Raw genomic sequence first — 21,816 nt, forward strand, 5'->3', positions numbered from 1 at the left:
TGGGTTAGCAACACTAAAAAAAGCTGAAATTTTTCTTAAAGGGACTGTATGAGAAAGTCACTCTAGACCAAGGACATAGTACTTTGTACCAGATTTTAAAAATGTTTTAGAGTGTTCCCCAAGACTGACTTTTGGAGATATTATTGAGTTCTAAGATAATTTATTTTGGGTTCTCACAAGTGTCCTACAAATAATAGAGAGCTCATTTTAAAGTTGTTGTAATCAGGAAGGGTGATAAAAGTGGTTAATAAAAACTGTAGGGGATTTATTTGACCCCTTTAAAAATGAAGATAACTCCTTGGAAGGGCAGGTGCTTTCAGAATTGGAAACATCCCCTTAGAAATCAAGGGACATCTCAGAGTGGGCCAAATACTTTCATGAACTTCCCTTTTGAGAACAGAGAACTTTTTAAGCCAGCACTATGTGGGCAGTGAGTTGACAATTTTTCTTTTGCAAACAAACAAACAAACAAAACTGTATTGTTATAGTAATATCATCTGACATTTAGTGAACTTAATTTAAACTACTTTCACATTCATTTTGCCATTATTCTCCACAGCAACCTCCTGAATGAGGCTATACAGTCTTTATTATTATCTCTATTTAACAGATAGTAAAATGCAGGCTCAAAGATGCCTCAAGACTTGTCCAGTATTTCAGTGAGTGTCAGTGTGGCTTATTTTACTTCAAGACCGTTGTCATCATCCTGTTGACTTCTGGTATTGAAATGGCAGAAAGAGAAATAATTGCCCCCTTTCTCTCATCCTCAAGAAACATGTGAAGCAGAACTGAATGGCAAACCGTATTTAGCCCATTTGCTCATGAAAGGTAGAGACAAGGGACAGTGCATAGTGAACTGTGCAAATTGTTGATCTCAGTGGGGTGAGGGTGGGAGGAGAAAAAGATTAAAAGGAATCACTTCACCATGTGACTGTGGTTGGAGGAATTCCAGCCTCTTGCAGGGTTCTGTCTGCTGCGCTACTCCACAATGCCAGCTGCAATTGCTTGTGTAGGATGCTCATCCTAATGAAGCTGTATGAGAGCCAGCTGGAGCTACACAAAGATAAAAGATGAAAAGAAACAGAGTGGGTGGAGAGTGGCAACTTGAAAGGCAGCAACAGAAACATGACACCTCAAATCAGGCAAAAATGATAGATCTACGTATAGATGCAAACATTGGAATCAAGTTTGTCACCATGAATTCACAAAAGAAAGTGGAGCTGCTGACTTATAAAATAAGAGTTTAAAATTGGGTTATTAAGGTCCAGGGAAGATGAAGTGAAAATAGAAGATGAAAAACATCCTCAGAGAGTTTTGAAGATCACTTTGGAAACAGCACAAAGAACAATAGACCTTATTGAAACACAGTATGAAAGTGGATAAGAGTAAGAAAGGTGAGTGTGAAATGCAAGTAAACAGAAGTTAACAAGGATTAGAAATATAGGCGACAAAAGAATGAAATCCAGAAAACTTGAATGCAAATTTTCTTTTATCAAGCTAAAGTTGTTTTACAACATTGTATAAATTCAGAGATACAAGTTCATGCCTCTGTAGATGTATGTTACCTCACCACACCCACTGCCAAGGACCCCTCATCCCCCACTAGAGTCCATTTGGTTCCTTGATGCATTGATTCCCCACTTCTACCTTCTACCTCTGGTAGCCTCAATTCTCTAGTCAGATTTCTAGGGTTTGTTGTATCCATTCCTCTGTTTTGTTTCTCTATATTTAACATATAAATGGGATCGTGGGGCCTTTGTCTTTCTCCTTATACTTATTTCGCTTAGCATAATTCCCATCCAGTTCTGTCCATGCTGGCGCAAATGGCAATATTTCATTTTTTTATAGTGAGTATCATTCCATCCTGTACATATTCTTAATTCATTCATCTTTTTTTGGGTACTCAGGTTATTTCCATTATTTGGTTATCAAAATAGTGCTACAACAAACACAGAAGTTACATATCCCTTCAAATTAGTGCTTTTGAATTCTTTGATACCTACGAGTGGAATTGCTGGATCATATGGTAGGTCTAGTTCCAATATTTTGAGAAATCTCCATACTGTTTTTCATAGGAGCTTGACCAATTCCACTTCCTCCACATACTTATCCAACATGTATTGTTGCTAGTCTTTTTTTTCTTTTTTAAGATTTATTTATTTGTACATACAGAACTGGGGTACAGGCCAGAGGCTCAGGGGCGGTGAGAGGCTTCACCAGAGACAGAGCGGAGAACAGAACAGGCAGAGCAGCAAGTACACTGCTGAGGGGAGCAGCGGGCGGGTCAGGAGAGGTCTGCCACGCCATGTGGATCTCCTCCGGGGCAGGCGGGGATGGAACTCACGCAGAAGCGGCTTTAGATTCTCAGTGCTGTGCTTTAACCTGCCGCGTCACCAGCGAGGGCCCACTAGTCTTTTTTTATATGGATTATTCTCACAGGTAGTATCTCATTATGGTTTTTATTTACATTTGAATCTAAACTTTAAATGGCCCATCTTATTCTTGGAAAGAAAATTAAATCAAATTATCAATACTGAGACACATTATAGTAAAGTTACTGGGCAGCAAATCTAAAGAAAGATCTTAACAATGGAAACATATAAATAATATTTAGAGTGGAAGCAAAGTGCATTCATATATATTTGAAATTATACACACACACACAAAGATATGTACTACAGATTTTTTGTTGTAATATAAAAACACTGGGGACATTTAAAAGCCTATCAATAAATTGTAATGATTCAATAAATTATAGCACCTCCACAAAATGAAATATTATACAGCCATCAAAACAAATGAAGGCAGCTTTAGAATCATAATGTTAGATTTGAAAATAAAGCACAGAGTATAAAATCATGTGTATGGAAAATCATATGCACATATAACACATGGGTGAGTATAGGCATAGTTTATCTCTAGAAGTACCCAAAAAATGTATAGAACAGATAGGAAACTGGATCTATGGGGAAAGAAGTCACAAAAAAGAGTAACTTTAACCACTCCTGATTCTATAATTCTATAATTCCTAAATTTTGGATGTGTACATATGTTATCTACATATCTACTCTACCTACCTATTATACTTAGAAAAGACAAAGGCAACTTTACCAGTTAGTTAACCCTTAATGCAAGTGCCAGTTTTAAAAAAGTTTATTTAAAAAAAAAAGAGGTAATTTGACTTGGAATAACTCCCTGCTGGAACATCTCTGGTACCCACTTTGCTTCTGTGTCTCACTGGGAGATGTGACTCCAATCTGACTCAGAGCCACTTGCACTCTAAGCTTTGCTGTTTCTGTTCTAGCAAAATAGTCTAAAACAGCAGCCCAACACCTGTCCCAAAGAAAGGTAGAGAATGACCACAATTTGTGACATGCCAATCAGACACAAGGAGTCTGAGTTATACTGAAGTCACAGTGGCAATGAGACACACCTGACACACCTGGTGTGTCAGGTTACTACTAAATACTTTTTAATTTTCAACTTTTCTAACTGAATGTCCACTCCAACTAAGACCACACTTCTGCAGGAGTTGTTTGAAGTAAGAAGACATTTCGTGCTCTGCTGACACTTTGTGGAACTCCACCCCCACCCCCCAGCTTTTCTGCTAATAGATTATAATCTCTAGGCCAGGACCAGCAGGGCAGTTTGCACAGGCTCCATTCATACAGTTTGATCATCCGCAATTTGCCATGTCAAGGCAAGAGAAGAAGAATCACAACTGCCAGGAGAAAAAAAGAATTGTATGAGTAGTCTCCCCTTTCAGAGCTGAATTTGAAGATTTAAGGCCAGCAATTCAATCTTTTAAAAGGCATATCTCTGTTCTAATTAATCAAGTGTTCATTTCCAATGGCAATGATCTTTCCTGGGTACTCAGGAAATCAGAAACCAGAGACTTGTACATGAAAAGTCAATATAGTATTTCCCACTAATTGACTTGGTCTTACAACTTCCCCAGGATTTTGCCAACAGGAAACTTCATTTACCACTATATCTTGGGATTGTAACACAATTTACAAGGGCATATCTGTTGTATTTAATGGAAAAGATCTATCTTGCACCTGAGATTTAAGGAATAATGTTTCTGGTAAATTCAAACAGAATCAAAGATAATCAATAGCTTCTATTCTGTTTTCCAAGCTTTCATCTGAGATTCTAATTTTTGTGACACTGTTTCCAAGGTTAACTGACCAGATATTCCAGACTTTAGGGGGTTGGTCCCTAGTCACTAGTCTAGTGAAAGTTTTGCAGATTTTTGGACTTGAAAGTTCAGAAGCCATGGAACTGATCCCAGCCCTTGTCTTCATTACCTAGGCTTTACATAAAGTGATAGGAAAATTCATTAAAATCTAGATTATGATACACATGGAAATTTACTGTATAAAACACTTTTTTTTAAAGATTTATTTATTTGTGCATACAGAACTGGGGTACAGGCCAGAGGCTCAAAGGCGGTGAGAGGCTTCACCAGAGACAGAGTGGGGAGCAGAACAGGTAGATCGACGAAGTACACTGCTAAGGGGAGCAGAGGGCGGGTCAGGAGAGGTCTGCCGCGCTAAGTGGTCACCTCCGGGGCAGGCGGGAATCGAACTCACGCAGAAGTGGCTTTAGCTTCTTAGTGCTGTGCTTTAACCCGCTGCGCCACCAGGGAGGGCCTGTATAAAACACTTTTTATGGCTCATTTCTAAAAATGTTACCTTAGAAATTTGCTCAGGGAACATTCAAGTTCCCAGAGAATAAAAAAATAATGTATTCAAGTCTACTCCAAGGGCTGAATAACCAGTGATGGATTCTCTTAACACAATGTGTATGGACAGTTAGTGGATGCAAAGTCACACACCCCATCCTCACCACCACCACCACAGAAGAGACATGAAAGACTTGGAAGTGTCTTTAAGTTTACAAAACAGGGATCTGCTAAGAGGGTGGAAGGTAGTGAAATGTGTGCGTGATGGTGCTTCCCTTTCTGTAAAAGTGACTCATTACATTCAGGCAGTTTTCAACCCTCTGCATCTGGTATGTTGCATGGCAAGTTCCTAGACTTCATTCTTTTAAAAACTGCTTTATTGAAGTATGATTGACATAAAACAATGTACATATTTAATGTATGCAATTTAGTAAGTTTGGAGATAAGTATACACCCATGAAACTATCACTATTATCTATGTCATAAGCACACATCAGCTTCCTCTCGCTTTATTGATTTATTTCTGAATGATAAAACATAAGCTGTCTCCTCCTAGTAAACCCTGAAGTTTACAACATGTACCATTACTGTACTGGTACTGTTAACTACTGGTTCAGTGTGTTACAGTGTGTCTCTAGGATGGGAACACTCAGCACTAATTCTAATACTAATTCAGCAGTATTATCATGAAACTTTTTTTAGAGAGTGGAATGTAGTTGCTTTATTTTAGAAGATAAAATATTTATATCCTAAATGATGTAAAAATAAACTATTATATTATTTTTTAAAAATTTACATCTTTCTTAAAGGTGTCTTATTAGCAAATATTTTTAATTTTTATTTTATTATTATAGTTTATTTTTACATCATTTTGTGCCTTTTTCCAGTTGTAATCCCCATGGACTTCCCATCACTAATTCACCCATGTGCCATCACCATAGCTCAGTGCACCCCCCCCCATTTTTGATCCCATTCCCCACTCCACCCCCGTAAAATGTCTCTGGTATATGGTTCATTACTTACCCCCCATAACCCCCCCCCCGTCCCAATCCTTTATACTCCTCCTATGAGTGAAACCATCCGGTATTTTTTTCTTTTCTTTCCTGCTTATTTCACTAAACATGATCCCTTCCAGCTCCATCCATGCTACAAAAGGCATGAGTTTATCTTTTTTGATTGCTGAGTCATGAAACTTTTTTTGTTAGCTTGATTGTAAACCAATCTTCTTTATGTGTTATAGTATTATCATAGCATGAAAGTAATGATGCATTTCTTATCACTTTTAGATTAGTTCTGACCATTTCATTAGACATGGAATTTTAATAACAACTTGTTACAACTATGCATGTCATTTTTCTTTGATCAATCTAACCCCTTTCCACCCCATTTCTTTAATGAGTACACATAATTACTGTTAGCAGAAATGCTTGATAAATTTGTTTGCACTTACTTTCCAACTATCTAATAGGACAGTTTTCTGTACTATCCTCTGAATTGCATCCTGAAACTGGAGATGTCAGAACAGAACATCAGTGAAAGGATTCCACAGCAACATCTGGGCGAGGGGACAGGCAAAAGTCACCCAGCTGCTATACTGACGGGGAGTCACCAAGATGCACACAGGATGGAAAATGAATCCATCCTGTGGCCGGAACTGGAATCACCACGGTATCTTCCCAGCTATTTAGAAATCCTCCTGACTCCTAGTGACTTAGGTTAAGACAGCATATAGTAATTTCAAATAGCTTGAGTAGTGTAGGACACAGCAAACCTTAGGTTAGAAAGAGCAAGAGACAGTCAGGTCCACAGTTATGTAAATGCTTAAACAAAACATTCTACCAGAAGCCTTACTGAAGAATATCAGAGCTGCCAGAATACCAATTTGTGGTTTTAAACAGGACAAATGGGTGTGGACTGAAAGGTGGCATAACCACCCAGAAAGAACTGAAATTGCCAATCTGGAGGCATAAGGACTGACACACCCTGATGATAATCTGTTGCCTGACTGCTTTCTACAATACAAGCCCATCTCACTTACAAGAAAACAAAGAAATTACCTGAAAAGGAAGGCAAGATTAGTGCATCTCCTTGTCCATGACTCTATGATAGATCACACTAGTTAATTCAGGGCATGGTGGATAGTCTTGCTCACCATTAAGTCTTCACTAATGTGAGGTATACTGAGGAGAAATAGAGAAGGGGTAACCCAGACTGCCTACCCTGGCACTGGCACTGACAAGATTTGTAAATACTCGGAGTATCCTCATTCTTGTAAGAGGAATAACAATACCAGCTCCTTCTTCCTTGAAGAACTGTTCTGAGGAGAAAGAAAACCATTAAAAAACATCTGTAAGTTCCCATTACTCCCAAAATGTGGACACCCCCCTCAAGAGAGGCTTGAAGAGGAGTAAGAGGTATCTTCCCTGGAGTATTCACAAGAAATTTTGGAGGAGATGGAACTAAAAGCTGTGAATATGTTTTTACAAGTTATAGAATACAACCTATAATTCCTCTAAAACTGCACAGAAAAGGGACGGACGGTAGAAAGATGAAGAAAATCTGGCAGGTTATCAGCAGGGATGACAGGTGTTCCTTGTGAGAGAACTGCATCAGTGAAGACTGAAGGATGAGCAAGGTTATCCGAGGTGCCATGAATTAACTGGCAAAAAGCTCAGAAGGAATAGGAAACAAAACTGGTAGAGACCATAGTAAAGCAGCAAAAGAAACGAAAGGAATTGCTATTTAGGAAGAAAGAGAAATTGGTTTCAAGCAAGAGTGACCCAGGGAAATTATGTGTAGGCTAGTCAGAACTAAAAAGATGGAAAATAATATGGAAATCATCTATTAAAATTCTTTGAAGTAGTAATAAGATGAATGGGAAAAGTAGAAAGAAAGAAAATGAAATGCCTAAATGACTAACTGGATGCACGAAATACAGACAAGTTAGTTCACTCAAGTTTTTGCTCTTTGCAGTAATATCTTCTCTGTTTGAAAGACAATGCATACCGATACTATTTCATTTGTCTTGCTTCAGATAAAAGCAGTGGGGGCAGGGAGTTCGTTTTAAGTTACTGCTCCACAAAGAATTATGATGGCAACTAATTTATTAACTATAACACTTTCCTCACCAGACAGCTATTCATTTCATGTTCTATATGTGGTTTTCTTGTTTTACCATCAATGCCTGCTCTCAACGTTTTCATTTTTTTAGTGAGGTATAATTAACACAGAACGTTCTATCATTTCCAGATGTGTATGTAATGATTCCATATATGTCTATATGGCAAAATGATAACTATAATAATTCTAGTCAACATACATTGCTACACATAGTTACAGAAATATTTTTCTTGTGATAAAAACTTTTAAGATACATGCTCTTAACATTATGGAATACAGTTTTAACTCCAGTAATCATATGACTTATATATTTTACGAGTGGAAGTTTGTACTTTGTGATTCCCTTCACGCACTTTTTTTTTAATCCTGTGGGTCTCTTAAATTTGAAAGTGGAATTTTTTGTGGAATCCAATAGTCTTTATTTGGATCAGTACACTATTATAGTGAATTTGAGTGTAGCAATAAGCATAATACCAACTATGTACACTAGATGGCAGAAAATAACCATTTTCTCTTCATCCCCGCCAAACTAATAATAACAAAAGCTACTGTTTGACTCACATTTCTGTTCATCTTCTAGCATTACATTAACTTTCGAGCTAACATCTATCTGCATTCCACTGAAATGTGGGGGAAATAGATTCATACTATTGGAATAAGCATGCTTTTGCATTTCATATTTGAAATTGTTTGACTTTCTTTTCTTTTGTTTTGCTCAGGTGACAGGAACAGATAATGAAATTGGCAATGATTCAATGAGCTGAGACTATATTGATTATAATGCATTATTATTATTTTTAAATTTATTTTTTGGGGGTAAGGTTAGGAGGAGCTCTGACAGGAAGAACACTGTAGAAATGCACAGGTGGAAGGTATGGTCAGGACGACAAGCAATGAGACTGTTGCCAAAAGTCAAACAGTATAATCACCACCGAGTCTTGTACCCTTTTCAGAACTGCCCTGGTATTCCAGGGCTGAGAACATTAAAAGTTACTTTAAGGAGATCTCTTCTACTTTTGGATAGATCTGTTCTTAAATCATTTAATAGAAAGAAGCTGACAGTGGACACCCATCCTGACTCTAATATTGAACAGCTTTGAGAAAATAAAAATAACTTTCACTGATATCCATTGTGTGTATTTTGTGCAAAACAAACAAAAGCTATCTTCTTATATAATATACTAGTTTATTTTTATTATTTTGTGCCTTTTTCCATCTCAGTTGTAATGCCCATGGGCTTCCCATCACCAAATCACCTGTGTGCCATCACCATAGTCCAGTGCACTCCCCCCACACACCCATTTTTGATCCCATTCCTTACTCTGCCCCTGTAAAATGTCTCTGGTCTATAGTTGTTCATTATTATCATTTTCTCCCCTGGTCCTGTATACTCCTGCTATGAGTGAAACCATCTGGTATTTTTCCTCTTCTTTCTGGTTTATTTCACTAACCATGATCCCTTCCAGCTCCATCCATGTTTCTGCAAAAGGCATGTGTTTATCTTTTTTGATTGTTGAGTAATATTCCGTTCTGTATATGTACCACATCTTTTTAATCCAGTCTTCTACTTTTGGGCATTTGGGTTGATTCCATGTCTTTCCTATTTGTAAATAAATAGCAATAAACATGGAGGTGCAGGTGTCTTTTTGAACGAGTGTTTTGTGCCTTTTGGGTAGATACCTAGGAGTGGGATTGCTGGGTCATATGGAAGGTCCATGTTTAGCAGTTTGAGGAACCTCCAAACAATTTTCCATAGTGGTTGTACTAGTTTGCATTCCCACCAGCAGTGCAGCAGAGCTCCTTTTTCTTAAAGCAATATTTTTACAGTATGCAAGAAGTAGCACATCTGCCTCAAGGCATTTAAACCTACTGACGCTTATGAAATTTCTGTGTATTCTTTCATATTCCAACAACATTTAATGTTGCTTTCTAATTGTACCTAAAAAGTAAAGTAAGTATTTTATTTGAACATGAAATTTTGGTGAAAGTTATATTTATACTTTTCTTGGTTAAATCTATTATTTTTAAACAGCTAGTTTAAAGATCTCTTTTCCTCCATAAGAACAAGGAAATGCCAGCAATTTAAAGCTAATGAGGTCACATTCAAAAGACTTCTTATTTCTACACATTTCCTTCAATCGGTGACCATCCTCCATAATCAGGAGCTTTTAATGGCCACCTTTACTAGGAAAACCTTGTAGGTTATTTTGAGTTACATTTTCACAATAGTACTAAATGTGTTTACACTCTCGTTCCTGTGAACTTCCTCTTTATTGCTCTCTATAGTTGAAGTGGATGGGTGATTGCTGCTGAGTGAAAGCAAACGGTGTAACAGGCCCTACTGAAGCAGCCACACATGGTAGCAAGACTGCCTTTTCACACTCTGACAGTATGGTTAATGTGTGACTTTGAGCAAGTCATACTTTCCTCAGGTGCAAAGATGTAAAGATGACTACCAAAGCTCTGGGTCCTTTGGACGACAGTAACAGTCCTACAACAGCAGGGTTTTGATAAAAGAGCATCCCACAAACCACCACCGCAGCCTGGATCCTTAAAGATGGCTCAGCTAGACTGAGGCTGGCCAGGGTGGGCTGCCATAATTTCCCTCCTCTTCTGGTGAGTGGTGTTGTTCCCTCCAGTGAGTGGTGTTGTGCTGGGGACTCTCTGGGAAATTCCCTGCTGCTGCTGGGCAGTGGTAAGATTCCCTTCAAAAGGTGAAGCTGCTTTCATAATCCACTCTCACCCGTCGCTAGTGATGAAAATTCCCTGGCTAACCCAATTGTAAAGTTGTGTTCATATGATTTCATTTGTCAGTTTTCCTAGGAAGCAAGTGCTTATCTGTGTGAATTTTATTACCATATATAGAGAGAAAACTGCCTCGTGGAAAAAGGAACCCAAGGGAAGCAGGAGTCATTGCATTAGGTAGGAGGAACGTGGGGAGAGGCCAGATGAAATCTGCGCGTGAGCCGACATTATCCTAACTGCAGATGAATCAAAAGATCAGAAAAGGTAAGTGTTGCAAATGCCAGAATACTGGAAATCTTACTGGCGAGCAAGTTGTTAAAGAATTGTTAAAGTTCCTGTAAAATTAATGGAAGCAGACTTCAGTCAACTTCGATATTTAAAAAATGTGACTCCCTTTATTTAGAAATTAGCAACATCAACAAAACTATTCTAAACAGAAACAACATCTAAAGAAGCAACATCAACAAAACTATTCTAAACAGAAACAGTGCATCTCATGATCCACAACAAAAATCTCTGTGACTTTGAAGCACTGCTGTAGGTTATAAAAATAATGCAAATAAGGCAAAATAAGGCACTTTTGCTCACAAGTTGAAGTGGTGAAGTATATGTGTGATAATTACCTTGACGGGGACACAACTATTGTGACACAATAATTACTGGCAGACCTAAACAGAGAACTATCAAGAATTTTGGCCAATGTAGGTTTTTGCGTTTTTTTGGTTTTTTTTGTTTTTTTTTTTTTGTTTTTGTTTTTTGGCCGATATAGTTTTGAGAGAAAGACTTTTGGATGAATGTTTGGAAAAGAAGTAAAAACTTTCTCATCTGTTCCTGTTCCTGACTGTTCCATTTTGCCAGCTTGGGTAGAGCTCACTTTGTCTCACTTTTCCACTCATAAAATAATTATAACATCTGCCTTTACTCAGTTTTTAGTACTGAGTATTTCTGTTGAACAAACCCGTATAGCTCTCGGACATATGGGAAGCAATACATTCTCAGTTTTTAAACTTTTCTGTCTCTGCCTGTGACAGGCTTAACAGGTGTCTTATAATCAATACAAAGTTTTATATATGTGTATATATTACATATTTATATTTTTTATCAGAAGATAATCTAATTACATATGTGAACATAGAGTCACATTGATGATCAGATAATAGTAATCATGTGTTTAACATGAAAAAATTTAACATCACTAAAATACAAGAATGGGGGCCCATGGATTTATTTTTAGATTCCATAAAAATGACAATAAAGGGGGGTCTCCCTGGTGGGTGGTTCAACGGGTTAAAGCACCACCTTATGAAGCTCTCCGAAGCCACTGCAGCAGGAGTTCCACCCTCCACTAGGGAGGAGATCCACATGGCGAGGCAGACCTCTCCTGACCCGCCCGCTGCTCCCCTCAGCAGTGTACTTTGTCAATCTGCCTGTTCTGCTCCCCACTCTATCTCTGTGAATCCTCTCACTGCCCCTGCACCTCTACTCTGTACCCTCAGTTCTGTAAGCATAAATAAATAATACTTTTAATGACAAAAAAATGTATCCTCTGCACATCAGCTAGAAAAATACTTCTTATGACTATCTCAGTTAAGAGTAAATGAGCAAAAAAAAAAAAAAAAAAATGAGCAAGATTCTGTAAGAAACCAAACAATTACCTAGAGAGTATGTAATATTACTCATTACATAACATAGGGAGGGAGGATAATCCATTTTTCCTGAAAAAAAAAATTTTTTTTCCAACTAAGTTTAAGGTTTTAACAGATTTTGACATCATCATGGAAAATTCAAACATGAAAATACAGAAATGCAAGTAGAAAAAAATTTTACTTCCCCTTATAGTCCTTCACTCCCCAGAGACCAGAGAGAAAACCCTGAGAGCCTCTTTCTAAGGATAAACATGCACACCCACATAAGCATAGTACATATGATAGTGTTCTACAACGTACTTTGTTCTTTTAATGAATTTTACATAAATTTGCAGAATATTATGTATAGGTCAACTCCATTCTATTTATATTCATGAAAGGAAAGAACATCAGACAGTAGGACTGCAGCCCTGGCTTCCACAGCCCACATTGGCTGTACTGGCTCTGTCATGACACAGCCTAGGACCTTTGTGTTCTCCCTCCAGCACCTTTAAGTAGAAAAGTCACTATGGAGAACATATGAAGTATGAAGACTGCACAATTCAAAACAGAAATACCATGGAAGTTAGCTATTCTACCTCTAGATATTTATTTGAGCAATGAAAATACTAATTTTAAAAGATATATGCATTCCCATGTTCACTGCAGTATAATTCATAAAAACTTGTAAATAATAATGGTAATAGGGCCCTTCCAGGCCCATCCTGTTAAAGCATAGCACTATGGAGATATCAGCAGAAGCTCTAGTGCGAGTTCGATCTCTGGCGTGGAGGTGACCCACAGGGCGCAGCAGACCTCTCCTGTCCCATCTGTTGCTCCCTGAGCAGTGTACTTCCTCGATCTGCCAGTTCTGCTCCCCACTGTGACTCTAGTGAATATTCTTACCACCAGGGCAACTCTGGCCTGTCCCCCAATTCTGCATGCATAAATATATTAAAAAGCATAGTACTGACTATACAATACTTAATCACATTTGAGGACTCCTGAGGTTCACCTGAGATTTTAGGAATCCACCTGTGACAGCTTTAAATGATCTACCCAAAATACCCATTCAAATGATATACACAAAATACCCATAATTAAATTATGATTAAAAATAAAGCTCTAGGGCCCTCCCTGGTGAGAAGCTAAAGCCACTTCCACATGAGTTCGATCCCCGCCTGCCCTGGAGGTGACCAGGGCCTCTCCTGGCCCGCCCGCTGCTCCCCTCAGCAGTGTACTTCGTGACAGACCTCTCCTGGCCCGCCCGCTGCTCCCCTCAGCAGTGTACTTCGTCGATCTGCCTGTTCTGCTCCCCACTCTGTCTCTGGTGAAGCCTCTCGCCACCCCTGAGCCTCTGGCCTGTACCCCAGTTCTGTATGTACAAATAAATCTTTTTAAAAAACTACTTAAAAATAAAACTCTACTTGAAGCTAAAAAAATCATGTGTTTTGTAGTCATAATTTTTAAAATGTTTTATTGAAATGACATTGTTTTATAATGTATAAGTTTTGGGCTTATAGCATTATTCTCTACAATTTATATGCTATATTATGATTACTAACAGAAGTACAGTTTCCATCCACAACCATACATTGACCCTGTTACTGTTTCATCTTTCTCTCAGAAACCACCAAAGAGAACCATTTGTTCTTTAAATTTAAGTTTTATTTTTCTTTTTGATTTGTTTTGTTTATATTCCTTATACAAGTGAGCTACTTAGTTTGTTAGCTTGCTTTGTCTCACTTATTACTTCACATAATACCCTCTAGGTCCAACCATGTTGTTGCAGTGGCAAGATTTTTATCTTTTTACAACTGAGCAGTATTCTTTTGTGTACATTCACCACCTCCTCTTCTTAATATGTTAGATGCTAACCCATTGTTGGGTGTATTATTTGCAAATACTTTATCCCATTCAAACAACTTGTTCAATTTGGATTTAATCTAGAAATGCAAGGACATTTCAGACTAAACAAATCAATTAAAATAGCATGCCACATCAATAAACTAAAGTACAAAAATCATTTAATGACCTTAATGTATGCAGAAAATAATCTGAAAAAAAATTCAACTTTCATTTATGATATTTTAAACCCTCAACTAAAAGGGTAGAGAAGGAAAGTAACTCAATATAATAAAAGCCATATATTACAAACCTTCAGGTAACACACCCAACAGTGAAAACTGAAAACTTTTCCTTGAATATCAAGAACAAGACAAAGATGTTCACCTTCACCATATTACTCAGCATAGTATTATATGTACTAAACAGAACAATTAGACAAGAAAAAATATAAAAGAAACCATCTAAATTGGAAAGGAAAGAGAACAGCCAATTATTACATATGACATGATGTTATACATAGAAAACCCTAAAATATATGCCACTAAAAATGATCAGCTATCATAAATGAATATGTAAAGTTGAAGGTTACAAAATCAGTATGTATACATTTCTTACATTTTTACATACAAACAATAAACTAACAGAAAGAAAAATTAAGGGGAAAACCCATTTACAATCACAACAAAAAGACTAGCATATCCAATTTATATCCAACCATGGAAAAAAACTTGTACACTGAAAATTATAAGGCATTGTTGAAAGAAATAAAAGAGAATACACACACACACACACACACACACACGTTACTCTATACTCATGGGCTAGAAGAATTAACATTGTCTAAAACGACCATTTTACCCAAAGCAATATACAGATTTACTGCAATCCCTATCAAAATCTTAACAATATTGTTCACTTAAATAGCAAAAAAAATTCTAAAATGTGTATAGAACCCAAATAACCAAAATAGTACCTACTGAAAGAATGGAAGTTATCACAAATCCCCAATTTCAAACTCTACTAAGTAAGCAAAGCAGTCTGGAATTGTTATAAAAACAGACTCACAGAGCAATGAAACAGAATTAAGAGCCCAGAGCAATGAAACAGAATTAAGAGCCCAAATATAAGCCTATAATGAATTTGCAACAAGTAAGCCAAGAATATACAATAGAGAAAGTAAAGTCCCTTCAATAGATGACAAAATTGAAAAACCACTCACAAAAAAGTGAAATTATACTACTATCATACACTGTATACAAAAAATAATTCAAAATAGATTTAAACTGAAATGTAAGACTAGCAATCATAAAATCGTAGAACACAGATGTTACTCTCCATTGTATGACCTTCACAATATATTCTTGGATTTGATTGCAATAGCAAAAGCAACAAAAGCAAGAATAAACAAGTAGGACTATGTCAAAATGTAACTGCACGCTGAAATAAACCATCATCAGAATAAAAGGCAAACGACTGCATGGTGCCAACAGCCACAATTTTTAAATGTTTAAAGTAACTGAAACTTGGAAAAGTCTACTTGTCACTGAGGGTAGTTTGGTAAATGTTATTTATTAATAATACAAGAGGAGGAAGTCAAGTCCAAATGTAAATCCTGGTTCTATCTCCACTAATTAATAGATGTGTGACTTGGAAAGAACTGGGTAGTCTCCCTGATCTTTATGTATCTGTATGTCCTCAAGTAAGGACAATAACACACAATACAGCTAGTTTCCAAAGTTACCATTTTCATGAAAATTAAGCAGAACTCTTATTTACAATGGGAAAGATGTGGAATCAACCCAAATGCCCCAAAATAGAAGACTAGATTAAAAAGTTGTGGTACATATACACAACGGAATATTATTCAGCAATCAAAAAAGACAAACTCATGCCTTTTGTAACAAGATGGACAGAGCTAGAAGTGATCATGCTTAGTGAAATAAGCCAAAGAAAAAGAAAAATACTGATGGTTTCACTCATAGCAGGAGCATAAGGGATCAAGGAAGAGAGAGAGAGAGAAACAGAGTGGGAAACAAAGGTAGTAGAGTAAAAATAAAAACAATGAACAACTAATAACCAGAGACATTTTAAGGGTGTGGAAGGAGGAATGTGATTGGAACTGGGGTGGGAAGAATGCACTGGACTGTGGTGATGGCACACGGGTGATTTGGTTGGTAGGAGGCCCATGGGGATTACAATTGAGATGGAAAAATGCACAAAATGAAGAATGAAAATAAAAAAATACATATAAATAAATAAAACCAAAAAAAGTGAATAAAAATAAAAGAAAGTTAAACAGATATTCTTGAGAATATTTTTGTTGTGACATAAGAGAATGGTCCTAACTATCAACAACTGACTTTTTAATGTTTAAATAAGTTGATATATACATTTAAAATTATCTAATAGTAATAATTTATAGAAATAAAGTGTTATTGACTAAAAAAAAAAGTAGTCCAGTAAATCTCTCATTGGGCAGGAATTCCTAAAGAATGAAATAGCAAGTACTCTATTATTTCATCACTTTTCCCTCACAGCAGTTTACTGGTTCCTCAAATTTCCAATTACTCCATCTACCCACATTTCAGTTTGCATAACTCCTTTTCTTTATCCATTTCCATTTGCAATGCAAGTTTTTAGATCACTGCTTATTTGTCTGTTGAAATTACTGTATTCATTAAAAATGTCTAAGCTACCTGTTTTCATAAGGTTATTCCCCTTCTAGAATGAACAAAAACACAAAGCAGATCATACTAATTCTTATTTCAGACTGAATTCTTTAGACACCCATATAAAATATTAAATTATTTTGCTGTATCATGAGAAAAAAAGCAGTGATCTTGGGCAGAGGACTGGCAAAGCAAGGGCTGCAGACCAAATCTGGCCTGCTTCCTGTTTTCAAAGCACAGTCACACTCATTTTTTTACATATGATCCATAGTTGCTTTTCACTACAAGCAGAGTTGAGCAGCAACAGAGACCATATGGCTTTGCAAGGCCAAAGATTTTTTTTTTAATATTTTTTAATACATTTTACAATATTCTTCATTTTGTATATTTTCTCATCTAGGTGTAATCCCTGTGGACTTCCCACCACCAATTCACACATGTGCCATCACCATAGTCTCCTGTGCTCTCCTGCGCCAGTTTTGATCCTATTCCCCTCTCCGCCCCAGTAGAATGTCTCTGGTTTGTAACTGTTTGTTGATGTTCGTTTTTACTTTATTTCAATTGTGTTTCCCCCCACCCCACCCCCAATTCCCTCACACGCATGCTATAAGAGAATCCATTTGGTATTTTTCTTTTTCTGACTTATTTCACTAAGCATGATCCCTTCCTGCTCCAAAGATATTTACTATTTGATCTTTTGTTAAAAAAAAAAAAATTTCCCAGTGGCAGGTGTGCAGTAAAATTGCACTAAGTCAAGGAAAAGGAAATTCTCGCAGTAATTCTCTAATTAGACAGCTCTCAAACATGATGCAATGATTGGGAAATAATCATTCTGTTGAGTTAACTAAAGCCTTACATTGAATGGTCAGTCAGCCTGTGGTCAGAGTTCTTCAGCACCAGATGACAGAAAGTGGGAGGTAGTTTTTCTCTGTGGGAAAGAAGAACACTTAGGCAAATGAGGTTTTTTTTTTTAAAGATTTATTTATTTGTGCATACAGAACTGGGGTACAGGCCAGAGGCTCAGGGGTGGCGAGAGGCTTCACCAGAGAGTGGGGAACAGAACAGGCAGATCGACGAAGTACACTGCCGAGGGGAGCAGCGGGCGGGTCAGGAGAGGTCTGCCACACCATGTGGTCACCTCCGGGGCAGGCGGGAATCGAACTCATGCGGAAGGGGCTTTAGATGCTCAGTGCTGTGCTTTAACCTGCTGCGCCACCAGGAAGTGCCACAAATGAGTTTTTAAGGCATAATGAGTTTTTAAAAAATACACAATGCAAATATGCAAAGGCAAAGAAAAAGGGACATATTACTTTCACAAATTTTTGAATGGAATTTTCAGGCCAACTCCATCTTAGTTATACTTATAAGAAACTGTTTCTTTGAGACCTCAGAGAATTTTTTGTTAATTTTGTATATGTGTGCATTTTCAATAAAAAAAAACGAACATCTCTTTCTCACGGTTCTGTAGGCTGAAGGTCTGAGATCAGGTGCCACGTGAGCAGGATCTGTAGGACCCTGCTACCTCCTCCTTCTTGTGTCCTCACAGGGCCCCAAGGGCAAATGGCAGGAAGTGAGTGGGAGTTCCCTGGAATCCTATTTATAAGGGCACTAATTCCCCTCGTGAGGGCTCCATCCTTGTAATCAAATGTATCCCAAAGGACCTACCTCCTAATACCACCTATCTCTTTGGAGGTTGATGTCATTGTACGAATTGGGGAAGGGGATGCAAACATTCAGCTTGCTGCACCAGAGACTGCTATGAGCACCTGCTGCAGGCACCAGGGTGGATCCTGGACAAGGGCAGTTGCAGTGGCTGTGAGTTAGTGAGCAGACTGTAGTGTGGCCCTGCCACAGCAGCCAGACACTCTCCCTAAGCAGTGTCACAGAATCTTAGTTTCTACTCTGCCTCTTTCATTTTTTAGAAGGATCCTTCTCTAGAAGAAATGTTTTAACATCTCCTATACAGGCATCATACCTTAATCCCAGGGCCTAGTCAAGCATGATGCTGAGTTCATGCTATTCCTTCCTCCCTTCAAAAAGCAATAAATATCCACTTTTGCTTAAGTTCATTGGCTTGGGCTTTAATCACTGGTGCTTACAGCAGCCCTTTGTCTGAATGGTCTCTTCAGTTCTATTATTCTATCATTTTTCATTATTACTACTGCACCTGGTGTTTAGTGGCAGATGTCAATAAAATTGTAATTTCAGGGCCCTCCCTGGTGGTGCAACAGGTTGGGATGCAGCACTTCAAGCTAGCCATAGCCGCTTCAGTGCAGGTTCGATTCCCAGACCCGGAGGTGACCCACATGGCACAGCAGACCTCTCCTCATGTGCCCGCTGCTCCCCTCATCAGTGTACTTCCTCAATCTGCCTGTTCGGCTTCCCACTCTGTTTCTGGTGAATCCTCTCACCAGCACCTCTGGTCTATACCCCAGTTCTATATGTATAAATAAATAAATCTTTTTAAAAATTGTAGCTTCAATATTTCAGTAAATATTTCAATATTTCAATAAACTCCTACTTCTAAAAAATGGAGGTGAGTTTACCTCCTTTCAAGATAACTGCAAAGATATAAGAAGACTATATTTGTTAAGAATGAGACAGAGGCAATAATATGAAATGTTTCTCCTTCTCAACAGGAAAAATAAAATAACCTACATATCTACATCCAGTGCATGTTTTTTTTTTTGTAATTAATTCAATTGTTTTTCCATTCCTACAACCCAGAAATAAGTTGGAGATAATTCGCCACCCATCCTCCACAAAGACCAGTAAGCTTTTAGTTGCAAGAGAAAATTTGGACTACAATACTTATTTGGTTTAAATAAAATGAATACTTTTCACATAAATTCAAAGATAAGTTGACTTCATACACAGGACAATTCATCAGAAGTTAACTTTCATTGTAGACACAAAAAGTGAAAATTCTACATTTTGCTCTGGAAATGTCTCTTCTTTGAGAACCACCTCAAAGGTACGCAAGACAGTAGCTTGTTTCCGGTGAGAAGACTTGTGGTTAACAAGCTGAGAAAATGTCTGAAGGAGCCATGTTCAAGTCTGCCTCTGTTATGTGTATGAACTTCTGGAGCAAGGAATGTGAGGTAATGTCCTCATTTTGCCTTCATACCTATAGCAGTACTTTGTAAAATAAGGCAGTCAAACAATCTCTAGTCCTGTAAACTAATATCAACAGGTAAAAGGGAGCATCTCTTCCTGGTCTGAATGAGGAAATAAGCAAACAGGCTGTAAGAACAACAAAGAAGTTGTTTCCTGGCAAATAATACTCCCAACACCCAGAATATATGGCTCTAAATAGATGGGGTAAAACTTAACCATCCTCTTTATTTTCCTCAGTGTATAGACAACTCAAATACATAGGTACATTAGCTGGAAACCTGCCCAGATTTTTTCTGTAAAAATCCTTGCAAATGTAAAATGATTTGTCGACTGTAGAAAATGTTCAATTTGGGACACTTCCAAATGCTATCTGAAGGCCTTTGTCAGGCTCAAGTACCCAGTCTTGACTCTAGTAATCTCTCTTAATGTCTGACTACCTCAATTTTTTGAAGCATACAGTCTTTACATGTTCTCCATTATAGGTAGTCCTAACTAAATGGACTCTTCAAGATCAAACTAGGGGAATGCATGGCTACCAGGTGATTCATTTCCTGGAGCACTGGAGGCTGTGTCCCCTGAATCACACTTGGATGGAAACTTCAAGAAAATTTTGTTGTTAGGAAGGAGGATAGGAAAGCTGTAGAAAATGGATATGGCAGGAAATCACCAAATTTTGCCACCATATCTTTTTGAGTTCATATATAGAAATTTCCCCATGTCAATAGGTGGTTTCTAAAAGCATGATTTTAACTGAAAATATAAGTACATGAAGCCATTATCATTCTTGTTTGTTCACTATTAGACATTTAAGGCAATTCAGTTTATCAGTATTATAAATTACTCAGTGTTTTGGCCTAAAATGGTCAAATTAATGTCCATAAACTTATTGCCTTGAGTCAACTTATTTCTCTTTATGAAATAAGTATTACCATGGACAGTTAACGATGACCTTATGTTTTCTCACATGTCATCAATGAACAGTAAATTATTATTCAAGAAATACTGGATTTGTAATATACATATGGACCTTGGTAGCCTTTCTTATCAGTTTTTTGATTAGCTCACATTTTCCCCTACCTAGAAGAACTCCTATTTCAAAAAATATTTACTAATAATTTTGTCTGATCACATAAAATTGTAAGGCTCAATCCCTGCTTTTTTGAGGTTATGATTTAGTAGCATTTTTCCTGAGGTAATTCTCAACAACTTTACATAATCAAAATGGTCCAAATTCATACATTTATTCAGTTTAATATTTAGTTACTATCTACAATGTACCAGGTCCTGTTCTAGGATCCAGATGGGCAATGAGCTCATGGGAGTCAGCAATATTCTTACATAAAAGAAAGAAGTTTGAGTGGATCTTTTAAAATTGTTCCTATCTTTCATTCCCAAGTCATTTGTCCCTTAGAAAGGAAACACCTGGTCTCTCTGCCTTTTTTTTTTTTTTTCTGAATATTTTTGAGGGAATAAATTCATGTTTAATTCTCCTTTTTGGCCTTGTCACTGATATCCTAGATAATCTGGTTATTTCAACAAAGGACTATACTCAGTCAGAAAATATAATTTAACAAACACTATTTCCTGACTCAATTAGTAGTTCAACAACAAGGCAGGAAGTGCCTCTTTCAATGGATTTTGCTGGCTTGGCTATAAGGGAAATGGTTAGTGCTTAAATACTGCTGACCATATCACCATCTTCTCTCCTGGGACCAGGCTGTAAGAGGCAGACAAAGCACTGAACTTTGACTTGGGACTTTTGTTCAGTTTAAAGTTTTTCAAAATTTAATCTTATAAATGGAATTTAAGTGCAAATAGCTCTACAATTGCCTAGTTTTACCTGATTAAAAAACAAACATCTGAACATTTCTGTTTTACTAAAATAAATGTATAAGAGTAACTTTTGTTGTCCACCTAAACCTATACAATTGATAAATAACTTTTTGGGTTCAAAGGGACTTGGTTGGAAAATTAGATCATGATTGATAGAACTTTAGAATTAAAA

General features: G+C 37.3%; 1 long non-coding RNA gene across 1 annotated transcript in view; it reads right to left on the bottom strand.

The window, feature by feature from the left end:
* Positions 1–21,816, bottom strand: part of LOC105854232 — a 46,989-nt gene that overhangs the window by 5,988 nt on the left and 19,185 nt on the right. Inside the window, exon 2 of the long non-coding RNA XR_001145931.1 lies at positions 925–1,053. This is a non-coding gene — a long non-coding RNA (uncharacterized LOC105854232). The remainder of the gene's footprint in view (positions 1–924; positions 1,054–21,816) is intronic.

This window comes from Condylura cristata, unplaced genomic scaffold, assembly GCF_000260355.1.
Source record: "Condylura cristata isolate star-nosed mole 26May11 unplaced genomic scaffold, ConCri1.0 scaffold00030, whole genome shotgun sequence".
NCBI lineage: Eukaryota > Metazoa > Chordata > Mammalia > Eulipotyphla > Talpidae > Condylura > Condylura cristata.